This window comes from Ostrea edulis, chromosome 9, assembly GCF_947568905.1.
Source record: "Ostrea edulis chromosome 9, xbOstEdul1.1, whole genome shotgun sequence".
In the NCBI taxonomy this organism is placed as follows: domain Eukaryota; kingdom Metazoa; phylum Mollusca; class Bivalvia; order Ostreida; family Ostreidae; genus Ostrea; species Ostrea edulis.
This window is the reverse complement of record NC_079172.1, coordinates 42,151,344-42,170,970: the sequence shown is the minus strand read 5'-3', so window position 1 is coordinate 42,170,970 and position 19,627 is coordinate 42,151,344.

Sequence of the window (19,627 nt, the reverse complement as noted above, 5' to 3'; positions counted from 1 at the left end):
CCTGATCTGATTCATCATACAAAATTTCATAGCAAGGGTCTAGGACTTTTAGAGATAACACTGTAAACTATAGCCTGGTTCCCGAAGCCTTCCAATGCACATCGGAAGCCTCGGGAACCAAGCTACAGTTCTAAAATTTAAACCAAAGCTACCATACATCACCAGAAAATGTGTGTGGTGTATCAAACTCTAAATTTCTATCAATCGTCGATATAGACACCCTGGTACTATGTCTTGTTCTAGACAAATTCCATTAATGACCTAGTTTTAAATTCCTCCGTTCTGAGTATCATGTGGCATTATGAAATAAGTGATTAATGAATTATTTATTTCTCTATTAATCGCCACCCTGTTGCTTTTCAATTCACACTATAGCAGTTCTGTGATGAAAACCGATGCTCGATTCAAAGATTATTGGATATTTACTATATGCACTCAAGATAGAATATGATAATACTTTGAATATAATCCCTTAATTCATTTCTCTATAATTTATTTTTAACATTGTTTGATTGATGATACAATTTAATTACAACGATCTGTTACCTCTGTCTTCAACTATCCAGCTGCTGATGTGTTTTTGCCTGGAACATATCACGTGTTGCTCGCATGTTACTACATTCAATGAATAACCTGTCGCGGTAGCTCAGTGGTAAAACGTTTTTTAGTGTGTGTGGTTTTTTTTTTCGTGACCGAAGGTCGTGAGTTCGAGCCCCGTTCGTGACATATGCCGCGTCAAACCTAAGAGACGTTAAAATAGGCAATGATTGCTCCTTCGTCAAACGCTCGGCATTTAGAAGTGACTAGTTGTATATTGTTTTTAAACGTCCCTCTTGAGAAATTTTCACTCATATAGAGACGTCACCAATCTCGATGAAGGGCTTCAAATTTAGGCCTATGCTCGGCGCTTACGACCGAAAGGGTTCTTTAGCGTGCCACACCTACTGTGACACGGAACATCCGTTTTTAATATCTCCGTGGACCCGTGACATTCACACTAGATGCCGAGCGTTTGGCGATGGAACTGTCACTACCTGTTTTCACGACTTAGGTCTGTCGCGGCCGGGATTCGAACTCAAACCTTCCGCATGCCGGGCGAACGCTCTACCTCTAGACCACTGCGGCAGTTATTAGCTCGCCTGAGCTGAAATCTCAAGTGGCTTTTCTGATCGCCTGTCGGTCTGTCCGTCTATCTGTAAACTTTTTACTTCTTCTCCAGAACCACTGGGCCAATTATAACCAAACTTGGCCAAAAGCATTCTTGGGTGAAGGGCTTTCAAGCTTGTTCAAATGAAGGGCTATGTCCTCTTCAAAGGGGAGATAATCACAAAAATGCAAAATAGGATGTGGTCATTTAAAAATCTTCTCCTCAAGAACCACTAAGCCAGAAGAGCGGAAATTTACGTGAAAGCTTCCTGACATAGTACAGATTTAAGTTTGTTCAAATCATGGCCCCTGGGGGTATGATGGGGCCACAATAAGGGATCAAAGTTTTACATACAAATATATAGGGAAAATCTTTAAAAATCTTCTTCTGAAGAACCACTAAGCCAGAAAAGCTGATTTTTACATAAAAGCTTCCTGACATAGTGCAGATTCAAGTTTGTTAACATCATTGCCCCCGGGGGTAGGATGGGGCCACAATAGGGATTCGAAGTTTTACATACAGATATATAGGGAAAATCTTTAAAAAATCTTCTTCTCAAGAACCACTAATCCAGAAAAGCTGATATTTACATAAAAGCTTTCTAACAAAGTGCAAATTCAAGTTTGTTAAAATCATGGCCCCCGAGGATAGAATGGGGCCACAATAGGGAATCAAAGTTTTACATACAAATACATATGTATATAGGGAAAATCTTATTCTAAAAAACTACTGGGCCAGGAAAGTTGAAATTTACATGGCAGCTTCCCGACATAGTGCAGATTCAGGTTTATTAAAATCATGGCCCTCGGGGGTAAGATGAGGCGACAATAGGGTATCAAAGTTTTACATACAAATATATAGGGAAAATCATTAAAAATCTTCTGAAAAATCACTGGGCCAGAAAAGTTTACATTTACATGAAATCTTCCTGACATAGTCCAGATTCCATTTTGAAAAAAATCATGGCCCCCAGGAGTTGGTTGGGGCCACAATAGGGATCAAAATCTTGCATGCGAATATGTAGGAAAAATCTTTGAATATGAGTTGACTCAGGTGAGCGATGTGGCCCATGGGCCTCTTGATTTAGAAGTGAGAATCACAGATCTTTCTGATATGACTTTTAAAAAGGAGGTCCCGTGTCGCGTCAAGCATTGACACGTTTGATAAAACCTCACTGCTATGGCCCTAGCGCTAAGCATTCGTCTAAATCTGTGGTACTTCACCTACACCTGTTGATGTTTCAATTTCAGTGAAACATTCTTGACAGGACGTAAAGCACTGTAGTATCTGGGGAATCTTCCCCAGTACGACTTGTTTACTCCCGGAATGCGGAGGAACGACTTCCAGCAATACGAGAGGATTTCCCGCGGTTAAGAATATGGAATGTGATAGACGCACAGCAGGACCTACCCGAAGTTGAAGACCGACAGCAGGCAGATCAGTTAAATCCATGGGACCCAGTTTTATGTAGATATACTGAAATGAATACCACAGTTACTTTAACACAAACAACTAACCAACAGTCCTTGAAACGTTCAACTTTTGTACATGAACGAACGGTGTGTGAACACTGAACATAACTTGATGAACGTTGAGCGAATGCAAAGCGCAATCGTGAATGCAAAGTGAACGGTGAACGGGTGTTTTCCTTGCATTGTACTTATTCACAGAAAAAAATAACATAATAAAGTTTGTAATACCGACATCACCATACTAGATTTACAGCTCATATCACTTTTTATGAACATATACACATGTATGTGAAACACGAAATAAAACAGTTATATATTGTTAGGCCGTTCTTGGCACACTGATTCTGACTACGGATTACGCCGTTTATCTGATCAAGATATAGGACTCACGGCGGGTGTGACCGATTGGCAGGGGATGCTTACTCCTCTTAGGCACCTGATCCTATCTATGGTATATCCAGGGGTCCATGTTTGCCCAACTTTCTATTTTGTATTTCTCATAGGAATTGTGAGATTGATCACTTTTCAAACTAACATTTGCATATCAAGATAATATTCGGTGTAAAATATCTAGAAAGCTATTTAGATTCAAAACTTCTATTATCTTAGTCATTTTACTGTTGAACAGCTATCTCTATGGATAATCTTGTTGCAAGAACTTAATTGAATTTAAATATAGATAAAAAAAAAATGTTGACGTGGAAATACATTTGGCCTTTGAGTGTTGTAAATAGTTATTCAATAAATCAGTAGTCTGAGCTGTTGTAAATAGTTATTCAATAAATCAGTAGTCTGAGCTGTTGTAAATAGTTATTCAATAAATCAGTAGTCTGAGCTGTTGTAAATATTTATTCAATAAATCAGTAGTCTGAGCTGTTGTAAATAGTTATTCAATAAATCAGTAGTCTGAGCTGTTGTAAATAGTTATTCAATAAATCAGTAGTCTGAGCTGTTGTAAATAGTTATTCAATAAATCAGTAGCCCGAGGTGTTGTATTGCTTTTGTGAATCTTGTAAGGATTATCAATGTGGAATGACCCGTTTTTAGCTAAAAAAACCAAAAAAAAAACCCACTTGTTATAGGTCTGTTATATTTATCACTAAGTTTTTCTGTACTATTAGCGACCCCAAACTCTAGTTCTACTTGTACCAACATATCATACCAGAGCTGTGTTGAAGATCGTAGGGGTTAGCCTAGGGGCTAGGTATGGTGGCTGATTTGTGCCAGTTTACAACTTGTCGTCTTTTCGTTATTTTGAGGTGAAAAGTCGCTAAATATCGTTTTGTTGTCTTTTCGCCTCGAAATAATAAAACGACGATAAAATGTAAAATGGCGCAAAACAGCTACCATACCTAGCCTTTAGGCTAGCCGCTACGGTTTTGAATGCAGCCCTGGATATGTCTCCATGGCATGTATTACATCTGTAGCGGTCAGTCGGGTTTGATTGCCGGTTGGTAGAACACTTGACAAGAGAATCAGAGGGGTTCGAATCCCGGCCTGGTCCATTGCATTTTCTCCCTTCCGGTTACATTTTGGTGCCGTTTGAAACAGAATTCCTAGACACAATCCATGTCTTCACCTGTACCTCACTTCCGCCCATCTACGCCCAAGATAATGGTGCTAGGTCCAAAACTCATGTTCTGTCCATTGTGTTGTTTGATGATGTAGCTCGTGTTACTCGTAGGCTAGACAGTCATTGCCGTTTTTTGTAGTTTTCTAGTTGGTCATGTTGAGAGCCAAAGTTGTATGGAGCAACAAGGATTCGTTTGTTTTTCCTTTTGGCAACTAGACAACCACAAATTCGGCAATAAGAGGCTTAGTATAATCATGCCAATTGTTTGACTGTTTGATACTCAGGAATAAAGACGAACATTTGTAAAGATTACTTTAATTTTGCTGGTTTTGGCCACATCCATCAGGTCCCAGACAGGCAGAGACCGTGAAATTCACGATTTTGTTCAGACGTTGGTTGAAATTCATTCAGTGGTACCAGAAAAGAATGTTCAAAAGTTTGCGAACGACGATCGAAGAAAACAGATAACAATAGGTCATCAAAGTGACTCAGGTGACCTAAAAACATACGAATATCTTGTAGATACTGAATTTAACCGCGAACCCTGAAAAAGAGTACCCCCGAGACAGTATTCTAATGAAATTCACTGACATGGGGTCCATCCGCCAATATCAGAGGGCGGTAATTTTGTAACTAGATGTAAATATACTTCCATATAATTCTATCATAAGATTCAGACTATTTTGTATATAGATTATAATAAAAACCATGACTCACAAGATATATATCAAGATAAGCTTGAGTGGCTGGAGTGACAGGTTGCATAAAAGCATTTTTACAAAGAGTTGATGAAGATGTTATTTCCCAGATCTGCCAAATGCAATCCATCATTTTTGAAGTCTCTCTTGAATATCGGGGTATTTGATTGATTTACCGTGACGTTTACTTGAAACAAATGTAATAACTCTAGTTATATTATGTCTGAAGTTTTCCCCTTCAGTATTTGACACCAATCCCTTTTTATTGCGAGGTATTACAAAAAATGTGTGAGGCAGACTTGCAGCATGAGAAATAGTTAGTTTTGTAAAATGTTTGATACACCTGAGAGTATTTCGTGGGCCACCTATATTTTTACCCCATAATGTATTATCAAAATAAATGAGGCATTATAAGATTTCAACATACTTGATACAGTTGAAAGCACATACTCCCAAACCATTCCCCTTAGCACCCTTTCATGTAATGATAAACGGCTTTAAACCAGTCTAAATGATGTGTGGTCTCTGCGTATTGCTACAATAGAAGATCCAGTGATACGTGCTGAATTTGAAAGTGTCTGATATTCAAAGATGGAATTCCAATCTAAAAGATTTGTAGGCAGAAGAATTCTATCTCCCCATTTGTTGAATTACACCCCTTTCAAGTACAAGTAAGTTCTCCTCCAATACGACATGAGCAAGACAAAGTATTGAAAAATATGTTGATCGAGTCAAAGGTTTAGTATTACAGTGTGCAAACATTCCTCCTACTTGAATGTACTGACGGTGTATAGAATTTCCGAAATACTTGAAACAACAGTAAGAACTATGACTTGAATCTTTAAGTATTCCAACGGATGTACCTTTACCAAACCGATTTGAGGTTTGGCAATTGGTTGATTGTATATTGCAAAGTCCCTCTCGAGAATCTCTCGTCACCATTGCCGGAGACGGGCTGCAAAATTTAGGCCTATGCTCGGCGCTTGTCACGGACTTTGAGGAGGGAGTGATATCTATCGTGCTATACCTCATCGGACGAACCGTCCCATTTAGTCGTCTTTTTCGACAAGCAAGGGGTACTGAGGACCTATTCAAACCCGGACCCGGTCTACAACCCTCCACTGGGCATAAGCATGCCTTGGAAAGGTGGCCGCTTTTACTCGACCCTGTCTTGACTGCAGCACACTTCTCTCTTGGATACAGATGACAACAACACACTCTTCGAGCATACGCATACTACACCGATGCCTAGTGAATTCGTACCTATACACATTCGCACTATCTACCACACTCCCCTCCCTTTTGAAAAAAGGAGGTTACTCCTGTACCAAAGATTCATCCAATAACATTTATCATCGAATTGACTAGAACCTATATTTGAACTTGTTGAAAAATAATAAAATATACATGGTGACTAAGTTATACATATTCATGCTACTTGTATATAAATTGAGCATCAAAGATGTCTTCACAAATGTCAAACGCCTGTCGCGACACAGGACCTGTTTTTAGGTCATATCCAAATGACCCGTGATTTTCACTTATAAATACCGAGCGTTTGGCGAGGGAGCAATCACTACTTACGTTTACGTCTACGATTTGACGTACTTATGGCATGAACGAGGCTTGAACTCATGACGCCCGGTTACGAAGCGAACGCTTTACCACTGAATTAGTTAATTGTTGTAATTGATAATGAATGTCACTTAAATGTTACATGTCAAAATCAGGAGATCAGTGTCATTATTCGCTATTTGGATAAAGTTTCAAAACGCTTTGCATCTCTTGCACAACCAAAGAGAAAGAAAATAATAACATGAATCGCACACAAGTGTCACCATTCAGTCTTGAGTCGGAACTCTAAACATTTTCCATGTCCTGGAATAATGTAATCCGCCAGCTGGAGAATCTTCCTTCTATTCCCCTGATGGAGCGAGGAACGAAGCGTAATCAACCGTGGGTTTCCGACGATGCCCGATCCCCCTCACACTGGAATAAGTCCCCCACGTTGGCCACTGTTCCCAAATTGGTTCCTTTAACAAGGACGGAAATGTCATCGCTGTTGTGACCTGGAGTGGGTATCACTCCTACATTATCGGCACTGGGAAGGATTTACCCGATCGTAAGGCATGCTTGTGATGAAGATCGCCCAAGCATATGTCCGAAAATGTAACATATACTGCATTTGGGAAAATATTCAAGTTTCCAATGTTATCAATATGACCATGTGTGCATACACAGCACTCAGTGTCAAATGCCAAAACATCATTGACCTCCAATCCTTGTGTGAGGAGGTCTTTGTCCTGTGGATGTCCGGTATCAACAATGATGGTCATCGGTCCCTTAAGTAAAGTGATACTTCCCCCGATGTGGATTTGGTTCTTCTCCGACATTGGAACTGAAAACCCTTCCTTTATGATGATCACTTCATAACAGCCAAGGTCACTCGACCTCTCCTCCTCACTCCAACACTCATCAACAACAGTCCATTCATCATCTTTGGCGACTGTCTCTTGTAACTCCCGTTGGAAACGTCGTCTTCTTGATATAACTTGGTCTTCTAATTGAACTAAACGGTCTTGGCCCCGTGGGGATCCGGGTTAGAATAGGTCCTCAGTACCCTTTGCTTGTCTTAAGAGGCGACTAAATGGGGCGGTCCTTCGGATGAGACCTCAAAAACCGAGGTCTCGTGTCACAGCAGGTGTGGCACGATAAAGATCCCTCCCTGCTCAAAGGCCATAAGTGCCGAACATAGGCCTAAATTTGCAGCCCTTCACCAGCAATGGTGACGTCTCCACATGAGTGAAATATTCTTGAGAGGGACGTTAAATAATATACAATCAAACAATCCAATATCTTTTCGTCGGACATGGTGCATATCAGCGCCAACAGGATTATCCAGTGTATTAATACTGCTGGCGAGTTGATTGGCAACATCTGAAATTCGCCTACTCTAGGCCACCACATCGTACTGGTCAACTGACCCATCTGGTGTAGCGTCCTACTCATAATAGGGTACTCTCTGCTCAACTTCATATCGTTGTTCACATGGTCCACTAGATCTTGAACCGTTGCTTCTGGGCCTTTGAAATATTTCGCAAGTTTCCAGACAAGAGGCTGTCAATCTCTGGTAGTTAGGCGATGCATTGAGGTCACGCCAGGGTCGATCCCAAAATACACGGGGAATATGGTGTTCCTACGCATGGTGCTTCAAATGCTTCGACCTTGCTCTACAATCCTCCACTAGAAATAAGGGTGTCTTGGAAATGTGACCGCTTTTACTCGACCCTGCTCGCAGCGCCAGTGAAGTATCATATGTAAGGATTGATAACGCCCGTAAACGTTATAATATATGTACTTCAACCGAGCAACATATAAGACTTACAAAGTATACAAATAGACTCTAGTTCGCTTCTCACACCTGTCCTGACTGTAGCACGCTTCTCTCCCGAATACAGATGACAACACTCTCTCCGAGCATGCGCACACTACACCGATGCCTAGTGAATTAGTACCTATACACATTCGCACTATCTACCACAAGGTTTTTTTTTATTAAAAAATAAATCCATTTATTTTAGCATGAAGCAAAAATTGAGTTATAATTTAAATGAATTCCGGAATTGTTATTTCGGGAATTTCTTTCATGTAGTGGTTTTGCTGTTAGAGTACTTCCGTTTTTTGAAAAGAGATCATCGCGTCACCATGTAAAAGTTGACTGGAAAAAAGTTTCAATTTTGTGCAAATTAGCTCTTAAGTATTTTCTTATTGATTCGAATTTAAGTCATTTGATAGCATAGTTGAAACAATATTACAGAAAACGCGAAAGATTACTTCGATGTTGTTAGATTTTACAAGGTAACGAAACTTCGTGGTTAGAGTTGGGTTAGACATGCCGAAAATTAAGAAGTCAATGAGAATTGCTGAAATGGGGGTAGGGTTACAGAGAAATCAAAATGACGCAAGCGACGAACAGCAGGAGGAAAATCAGGCTGACGGCAGAGGCCGGGGGACCGGGGATAAATCTATGTGGGCATTGGTGCAGGACTTAACTCCAAACACCGAAGCAGGTACAGTACAAACTGAAAGTCCGTTTTCTTTAAATGAATACTCTGATACGCCTCAGATGATCGTTAGTTAAAACAACACTTTAGAGGTGAACGTGTCGCAAGATACGAGAAACAAGATTATCAATGGGCAATATGTTGATCTAGCCAGATTAAATTTTGTGATTAACAAAGCAATAGATGCAGTCGACATATGCAACATTCTTGATCATAACAAAGTCTAGTTTTGTATTCCATCAAGTTAAAGTATATACTTTGCATTTCCTAAAATATACTAATTAAACCTCACAGTGTTTAGATACAGACAATCTCTAACAAAGTCCACCCACATCTTCACTTGTTCTTCTTTGTCTTCTTTCAACTTTAGTACAGCTGGTCATGTCATTACTGGTGATATCAATATAGAGTTGATAATGACAGCGTGAAATAACACGTTTTAAAAGATCCGAAGCTCAAGGAGCCCCCCCCCCCCTTTTTTTTTTTTTACACTTGGTTACATAACTAATCTCTATTTGGAATTATGTTGAAGAGTGTGTCCGAAAATGGACCAAATATGAAAAGGTAGAACTTGCCACTTTATCCCCCCTACCTGTGGCAGATAGTCACGTGACACAAACTAGAGACAAGGTGTTTACGCTACCTCATGCTTTCTATAATTTCTGAAGGAGTATTTGAAGCTTTTTGGCTATTCCTGTGGTCAGATCTATGTACATATGTTTGTGTTTGATCCTGTCTGCAATTTCTGTAATTCCAATAATTTGGCTCTTAATAGCTTATTTCTGCATTAATCGTCTTTGTTCATCTGGATATACGTGTTACAATCGTGCATGGTTCAATCCTTACCGGTCAGAAGACACGTCCCACTGTCTGGCTAAATTGTACAGCAATGGATCTCACAAAACCTGTTTACTTAAAGCATAGAGAAATCCAGTTTGTATCGACTCGCAGATTAGTTGGTTGTTTATTTTATGTTCCTTCGAGAATTTTTCACTCATTAAAACGTCACCAGCTATATGTGAAGCAACCTGAATTTAGACCTATGCTTAGCGCTCAAGGCCGTAGCAGAAAAATTAGGGTTCTTTAACATGCCAACGCCTGTCGCGACACAGGACCTCTGTTTTTAAGGTCATATCCAAATGACCCGTGATTTTCACTGATAAATACCGAGCGTTTGTCGAGGGAGCAATCACTACTTACGTTTACGTCTACGATTTGACGTACTTATGGCATGAATGGGGCTTGAACTCCCGATGCCCGGTTACGAAGTGAACGCTTTACCAATGAACTACCAGACTGTTTTGATGATTTAGTTAATTGTAGTTGAGTGCAAGATTGAAGATTTACATTGTGCCCAAAGAGATAGAAATCTTTAAAGGATATCTATATGGAAATTCAAAGAAAAGTAAGTCTCAACTCCTAACAAGAAAAAGACGTGATTGATTTATTGAACAATATATGTTGTTTAACGTCCCTCTCGAGAATTTTTCACTCATATGGCGACGTCAACATTGCCAGTGAAGGGCTACAAAATATGACCTATGCTCAGCGCTTACGGCCATTGAGCAGGTAATGATTTTATTGTGTCACACTTGCTGTGACACAGGGTTTTGCAGTCTCATCCAAGTGACCGCCCCATTTAGTCGTCTTCATAGCAGTGAAAAATTACAACCAACCTACCAGTATCACAAGAGATTAGGTTGAATGTTGTTTAACATGTTTCATATTAATTGTTAGGCCGTTCTTTACCTACTGACTACGAATTACTTCATTTACCCGATCACTGACTCACTGATTTTGAGCGCGATGCTCTAACCACTCGGCCACGGAGGTCCGCTCTGTTACTTCGGGGTTTTGCTCATATATAGCTAGATTGACTAGACTAGAAGAGATACAGCTGAAAAGAAAGATTGAAACAGAACAAATGGAAACTAAGGTGAAGTTTACGATCCATAGTGTTAGAAATTAACAGATATGAAATAGCTAAAAGACTAACAGACATTTTATGCTTGAATGGAATTAAAAGGAGTTAATCTAAATATTAAGATACAAGTATTTAGATTAGAAATAAACTGCTCGAAGTCCTCCCTATTTAGGATTGGAGTGCTGCTGTCACAAAGTCTCTGTAAACTTGGTGACTTACTTGGTAATAAGATCGTGAATTGTCGTTGTTATATAAATTCATATATACTAAACAAGATGTGTTTGTGAAACACAAATGCCCCCGATAATGGCCAATTCCGAAGATGACCAAGGTCACAAGGGCAAATATCTTGGTACCAGTAGAAAGATCTTGTCAAAAGAAATGCTCATGTACAATATGAAAGCTCTAATATTTAACATTTAGAAGTTATGACCAATGTAAAAAAAAAAATTAAAAGTAGGTCAAATGACAAGGTCGAAATGTTCAATACCAACGGAAAGGTCTTGTCACAAGGAATACTCGTGGGAAATATCAAAGCTTTATCACATACTGTACAAAAGTTATTACCAAGGTTAAAGTTTTCAAAAAGTAGGTCAAACTCCAAGGTCACAGGTTCAAAAAACGTTGGTACCCACGGAAAGGTCTTGTTACAAGGAATACTCATGTGAAATATCAAAGCTCTATCTCTTATTGTTCAAAAGTTATTAGCAAGGTTAAAGTTTTCAAAAAGTACATTGTAGGTCAAACTCCGAGGTCGAGGGGTCAAAAATGTTGGTACCCACGGAAAGTTCTTGTCACAAGGAATACTCATGTGAAATATCAAAGCTCTATCACTTACTGTTCTAAAGTTATTAGCAAGGTTAAAGTTTCAGACAGAATGACAGACAGGACAAAAACAATATCCCCCCCCCCCTCCGATCTTCGATCTCGGGGGCATAAAAAGAAACTGTGCATTATAAAATTTAGTAAAAGTTTTCTATATTTATTGTTTAATATATTTATAAAATCTAAATCAACAACTGATAAAGGCTATGTTTTTGAACAATATCGGATAGTACCTGACTCAGATGCATGGACTTTTTCATGGTTAGTGAACATATGTTGTTCATTGAAGTGTTCGTACGCACGAGTTTTACTGGCCGGTACTGTTTGGAGTAAGAAATGTAAAAGGTTTGTTTGGACACTATTCGTTAAGGAAAGCACTTTAGTTTTGACAAAATTTACCCTTCTGTCATGCCACGACTCAGCGAAAACCAACGTAATCATGTTGTTGGGATGTTTCAAGCTGGAATGGCACAAAATATTGTAGCAAGACACTTTTGAGTTCATCGGAATACTATCCAGTCATTATGAAGACGTCTCCATAAATCTGGTAACACTTGGAATCGACCACGTTCTGGGCGTCCTTGTGTGACGTCGCGTCGACAGGACAACTACATTAGATTTGTGTACCTGAGAAATCGTTTCCAGACAGCAAGTTTGACTGCTTGTAGCATTCCTGGACTTCGAACAATCAGTCCAAGAACTGTGCGTAATCGTCTGCGCGAGCACAACATCAGACCAAGACGTTCAACGGTGCGCCCAATACTGCTTCAACGTCATCGTATCGCTAGACTAGGGTGGTGCAGATGACATCTGCGATTCAAAATACAGGACTGGCCCAATAATCTGTTCACTGGAGAATCCAGATTTCATTTGGATAGCAGTGAGGGCCGTTATAGAGTACATCGTCGCGTTGGGGAGCGGTACCAGGACGCTTGTGTTGTACAACGTCGATAATTCGGTGGAGGTAGCGTTATGGTGTGCGGTGGAGTAACAGCACGTGGAAGGACCCCTCTAAAAATTGTCAATGGAAATATCCCCGGCGTACGCTATTGAGACAACATTATATAGCGCCATGTGATACCCTTCATACAGAGACAGCAAAATCACATCACTCTGCAGCAAGACAACGCAAGACCACGTGTTGCACGTGTAGGCAGGGACTTTTTTATTCAACAGAATGTCGATGTCTTGCCTTGGCCAGCTATTTCCCTCGATTTACCGCTGATTGAGCACCTTTGGGGTGAAATGTAACGACGTCTTCGCCGTTTACCAACTCAGTCAGTGACATTGGTTGATTTAGGCCAGGCTTTATCCAACATCTGGAACAACATCCCTCAAGCATTTCTGAACACTTTAGTGACATCAATGAGGTACCATTGTGAAGCATGCGTGAATGTAAATAGTGGTCACACGCGTTATCAACTTTGTTAGTTCGAATACCAGTGTCTTTCGAGTGTGTTGAAATTGACGTTATTCGACGTTAGCATTAATGGATTATGAAATGCTGTAACGAATACATTTGTTAATAGTATTACAAAAAATAAAATTTGTTCATTGAAATTTTTTATTATTTTTTCATATATAAAAAATAATGCAGTTTCTTTTTTCCGCTAGTATATAAACACTCCCTGTTGTAAGTATACACATACCCCGGTACACGATTACTCGATATTATGTGTATATTTACATGTAAATGTACGTTAATGACGTTTTGCCACCGGGGGATATAAAGCACGTGTGTTATTTCCATTCTCTACCCAAAGGTATCGCTACTTGCTAACACATCTGTCAATGCCGACATTTCAAAATTTTTGTAGCTCTAAAACTATAATAGCTCTAAAACTTCATTGTTATTTCGGATTTCAAACATTTCGGTTGAGCATCACTGAAGAGACATTATTTGTCGATATGCGCATCTGGTGCATCAAAATTGGTACCGTATAAGTTTTACATTGTGACCCCTGGGTCGAGGCCTCTGCTGGTGGACTGTTAGTCCCCGAGGGTCTCTACAGCCCAGTAGCTAAGTACTTCGTTACTAGCTTGAAAATACGGTTATTTTGTGACAGTTTCAATATAAACAACGACAGAATACATTGATCAAAAACACCCTTAAAGTTGATAACAATTGAATAAGCAAAATTGTATTTTGGCGTGTTTGTCATGGCCATGCATTTAATAGAAATAAAATACATCAGGAAAATACAAATAATGAACAAATGTATGCGCCGATGAGAAATATTTGGCAGCATAAACATTCAGCAATAGAAGTGCCATCTTGATCCAGGGGGCCTGGAAAAAACAGTACCCCCGGAGACAGCAATCGATGCAAAATTATGCTCATCGTCAATCACCAAACATAGGAGACACACATGGGACCCTTAATCTCCAAACACTGTTCTGGAACTCTTTCAACACCGCAGGAGCCAAGAGATCCAAGCCATGACGCTGAAAAGAGAAATTAACAAACCGAAAGCGACAACAGGAACTATAACTACATTACTAAAGTACAATATTTCTTAGATTAAAAAGAGGAGGCTTGTGGTGAAATGGAACATTAACTACATTGTATTCAGAACTGAAGAATGCCAATAGCTTAGTTTAAACTAGATATACTAAAGTTTCCGTAATGGGTTGAGGGGAGGAATTGAAAAAATAATTGTGCGTCTGCACCTTTCAAACTACGAAATGGAAAGGAATAATCTAGAAGACATGCGCAGATTAAAGGAAGTGAAAGCTAGTATACCTACTGAACCCGATTTAAATTAATTAAAGCAGTAAGAATTTAAATGGAGCTTTGAATATGACCTGCACAAAATAACCAGGTTTATCCACATTGGATAAACCCCATTATTTTGTGACAGTTTCAATATAGAAATAAAATACATCAGGAAAATACAAATAATGAACAAATGTATGCGCCGATGAGAAATATTTGGCAGCATAAACATTCAGCAATAGAAGTACCATCTTGATCCAGGGGGCCTGGAAAAAACAGTACCCCCCGGAGACAGCAATCTATGCAAAATTATGCCAAATGGGTCACGGGACGTCGTCCCAAGACCCATCCGCCACAAACCTAGGTGGGCGGCAATTTTGCAGCCCCGAAACAAATACATAACTAACTTGGATACAGATGGTATCAATAATATATATAAATACGGAAACACAGCTGGTGCTTCCATACTACATTTGAAATGCAGATAATTTTGGTACAGATGGTACCACTCCATATGTATATTTTGGTACATATGGTACCCCTTTATGCATACAGATATATTTATACCCCCCGCAACAAGTTGTGGAGGGGGGGGGGGGGTATACTGGAATCGGGTTGTCCGTCTGTCTGTCCGTCCGTCTGTAGACGCAATGGTTTCCGGGCTCTAAAGCATTATCCTTTTCACCTACCGTCACCATATCATACATATGGACTACCCATGGGATAAAGATGTTCCCTATCGATTTTGGGGTCAAAAGGTCAAAGGTCAAGCGCACTGGACATTGAAGTAGCAATATGGTTTCCGGGCTCTAAAGCGTTATCCTTTCCACCTACAGTCACCATATCATACATATGGACTACCCATGGGATGAAGATGTTCCCTATCGATTTTGGGGTCAAAAGGTCAAAGGTCACGCGCACTGGACATCGAAGTAGCAATATGGTTTCCGGGCTCTAAAGTGTTATCCTTTCCACCTACAGTCACCATATCATACATATGGACTACCCATGGGATGAAGATGTTCCCTATCGATTTTGGGGTCAAAAGGTCAAAGGTCACGCGCACTGGACATCGAAGTAGCAATATGGTTCGGTTTGTCATGCCATTTGTTTTTTACACTCAGAAAAGAGGTAGTTTATACCTATTACCAACACCCTTTGGGAGATTGGGGTAAGCGGGGGGTATTCTTAGTGAGCATTGCTCACAGTACCTCTTGTTTGGTACAGATGGTACCCCTTTATACATATAGATATATTTTGGTACAGATGGTACCCCTCTATACATATAGATATATTTTGGTACAGATGTTACCCCTTTATACATACAGATATATTTTGGTACAGTACCCCTCTATACATATAGATATATTTTTGTACAGATGGTACCCCTCTATACATATAGATATATTTTTGTACAGATGGTACCCCTCTATACATATAGATATATTTTGGTACAGATGGTACCCCTTTATACATATAGATATATTTTGGTACAGACGGTACCCCTTTATACATATAGATATATTTTGGTACATATGGTACCTCTCTCTCTCTCTCTCTCTCTCTCTCTCTCTCTCTCTCTCTCTATATATATATATATATATATATATATAAGGATACATATGAAAGCGCAGATAACGCTTCAGAACACTGAAGTACAGATGGTAGCACACTGAGTAATTTGTCCGACTGCACAATTGATGAAAAACATTAAATTTCTATTTTGCCAATGCAATTTGAATGATAAACTGCACTTGCAAAATGACACACGCCAAGCATTGACAATGAAAAAGATGAATTCCACCCCATTCAACTACAATTTGAAGATACTGTCTGAGGGTTGATTTTTAATATCAGGAGAATGTAGGTAAAGAAATGTTACACTAATAGTGATGCAATGCACTGGAGAATGTATTGATAACGTGATATATACGAACCCCATCCTGCCTGGATAAAGCCCTTTGCTGTGCATTAATGACTGGGTAACTAATAGATGCCTCCTTGATATAGAAGAAGCATATTGTACCTCACTCTCTCTCTATATATAAAAGGATATATATGAAAGCGCAGATAACGCTTCAGAACACCGAAGTACAGATGGTACCACACCGAGTGATTTGTCTGACTGCACAATTGATGAAAAACATTAAATTTCCACTTTGCCAATGCAATCCGAATGACAAACTGCACTTGCAAAATGACACACGACAAGCATTGACGATGAAAAAGATGAATTCCACCCCAATCAACTACAATCCGAAGACACCGTCCCGGGGCCGACTTCCAACATCAGGGGAATGCAGGCAAAGAAACGCCACACCAACAGCGACGCAATGCGCTGATGAACGTATTGATAACGTGATTTATAATAACCCCATCCTGCCTGAGTAAAGCCTTTTGCAATGCACTAATGTCTGGGTGACTAATAGTTGCCTACTTTGATATAGAAGCAGGTTGCCCCCCCCCCTCCCCGAAATGAATGGGAGTGATGAGTCAGATGACTGAATATGTTAAATTGGTATTGGGTTAAGGGTTTTGAGTTCAGGCGTGAAAAGAAAAACATTTTCTGCATATGTTTAACTAAAGCAGAACAATTCTGCAAACTTGAAACACCAATGCTCAGGACTTGAACTGACTTTTTATAATTTCAACCAGTCCGCAGAAATATTTAACAGTCCACCAGTTTTCCAGAAATAATTGAACATATTTCATTATGTTTAATGGGAATCTTGGCCACAGGAACCCAAATTCTGTTGTAAGGGTCACAACGACCAAAAATTCTATAACCAGAACCGGTATATCAGGGACAATTACTCGGGTGATTAAATGCCCTGCTAGTGTAACACTGGCTCTAGTAAATTCAACCCAGATATGTCATTTCTGAACTATGGTCAACACATCCGAATGAAAACACCAGTAATTTACAACTTATGAATGATTTAGGATTGATTAATATTGTAAATGATGGCAAATAACAAATTGAATAAGAAAATAACAAAGTGTAAAATAGAATGAAAGTTGAAATGAATCAACAAAATGAAGTGTTTGTAAGGGAGGTAAGAAAATGTGACGGAATGAAAATATCCGAATATGTCCCTACTGATTTCGAAAAAGAACGAGCTACATCCCGACCTGCATAGAGTATAACTTTTAAAGATAAACTATACAAAAATGATTGACCCTGAAAAATATATACACTAAGTATAAAACCTCCTACTACTGTCTACAACACCTTGAAACAAGACTTGGAAAGGAAAAGCCTATAACAACACACCACATACTAACTCCCAGTATTATCCTAACAAAATAACACCCAAAGTCTGCAGTAAAACATTAAGGTTTTTTGCAGTTCCTAACACCTATTTTACAAAATTATACTTATTTCATGCTAGTGACTACATGTACATGTATATTCAGAGCTTTAAAACCTTGAGGCTTTTGTTGCTCAGAATAAGAGAAAAGGAATCTAACCATGAGGTCACCTCCTAACCAAGTGAAGTAAACTGGTCAAACATAGCCTTATTTATACCTAGAATTACATTCACTAACTTAAGCCAACTAAAACCAAGAAACTATCCTGACTTATCCAATCAAGCTATATCACTTCCTGTTTAAAAAACAACAACAACAAAAACCAAAAAAAAACATGTGGAATGTGTCAACTATATCTAAACATGAAAGTACTAAAAAAAATAAATGACTCACTGGTAATAAGTAAATGAACTTGAAATGTAATAAGAAACTGATTTTACAACAATCAGGGCTTGAAATAAATGCACTTGTGTAATAAAAAAAAAATCAGATCCGCCACCATCTTCACAAGTCAAGGGTTATTGATTCGTTACCTCGCACTAACCCTTGACATCAGTGGCTATATAAAAGTTGGGCTCATTCTGATTGTTTCCACAAAAGAGTGGGAACCAATGAGAATGCGGTTCTATTTATAACAACACGAAACGAGAGATTCAAATAAAAACACGTGTATTGATACCTACAGTTATGGCTATTTCAATCGTTTAAGCAATGTTGTCTTAAGCAAAAAGGTTTCAAGACTTGATCTACTATCAATAAACGTAATTAGTGGTGTGGATATTACAATTGCGCGTATTTATCAATACAGCAGTATGAGATCGCGTCATTTGTATCCATGTACACCATAAAAAGATGCAGTGATTTCATTGGATAGCGACTGATGTCAAGGGTTAGTGCGAGGTAACGAATCAATAACCCTTGACTTGTGAAGATGATCCGCCACAAATATTATTAAATTGAAATACATAGTTTAACTCAACATGCCTCAGATAATATCATAATATTTAAGCGAGATTGATATTTACTAATCGGGTTCACCTGATATTTAAAGAGGAATGTCAAATGCGCGTTTAAGATTCAGAAGTATATTTCCCAGAATGACGATTTAAAAAATTGACCAGACCCGTCGGACTGACTGGTACAAATGTCATCGAGTTCGTCACACTTCTAACCAGTCATGTGCTGACGGTCATATGTTAATTTCGAGCCCGATGCTGTATGATTTGATCTTTAGACCTGTACAACTGCCCCCAAACGAGATTGGTCAGTTTTTGAAGTTGATATAAAAACTGAATAGTATCTCAAGATGCAGTAACATGATCAACACCTAATCGGACTTATCCCACCGCCTCGCTCACTGTAACTCGTGTAAAAATTGCCCTTGTAAAGCAGACTAAAACTCTAAGCTGAACAACACCAATGAGGCAACAAATTAATAATTTTTGACAACAAACACAATGAAATGGGCTTTGTAATATCATGAGATAATTAGATTTATTACACCCCGCCGTTAACTTCTTCCGCTGAATTAGCATTATCCTTGAGACATTTGAATAATGGATGGAAAGCATTGGACTTGATACAGCAATGGAAAAATTTACAATTTGGCTTGTTGCAAATGCAAGGTGAAGATAACGAACAGTGATCAATCTCATAACCTATAAGCATTTAGCAATACAAAACAGATAATTGGGCAAACACGGACCCCTGGACACACCACCCTGGACATACCATCTTAATTGTAAGCATAACATTTGCGCTGTACTTGTGACAAAATCCTAAATTTGTAGAAGGGGGTGATTGCATGTAAATCATCCACAATTCCGCATCAACTGATGCCCAGCATAATGAAGTATTGTACGATTTTTTTCAGCCGGAAGTGGGAACTGAATGTCA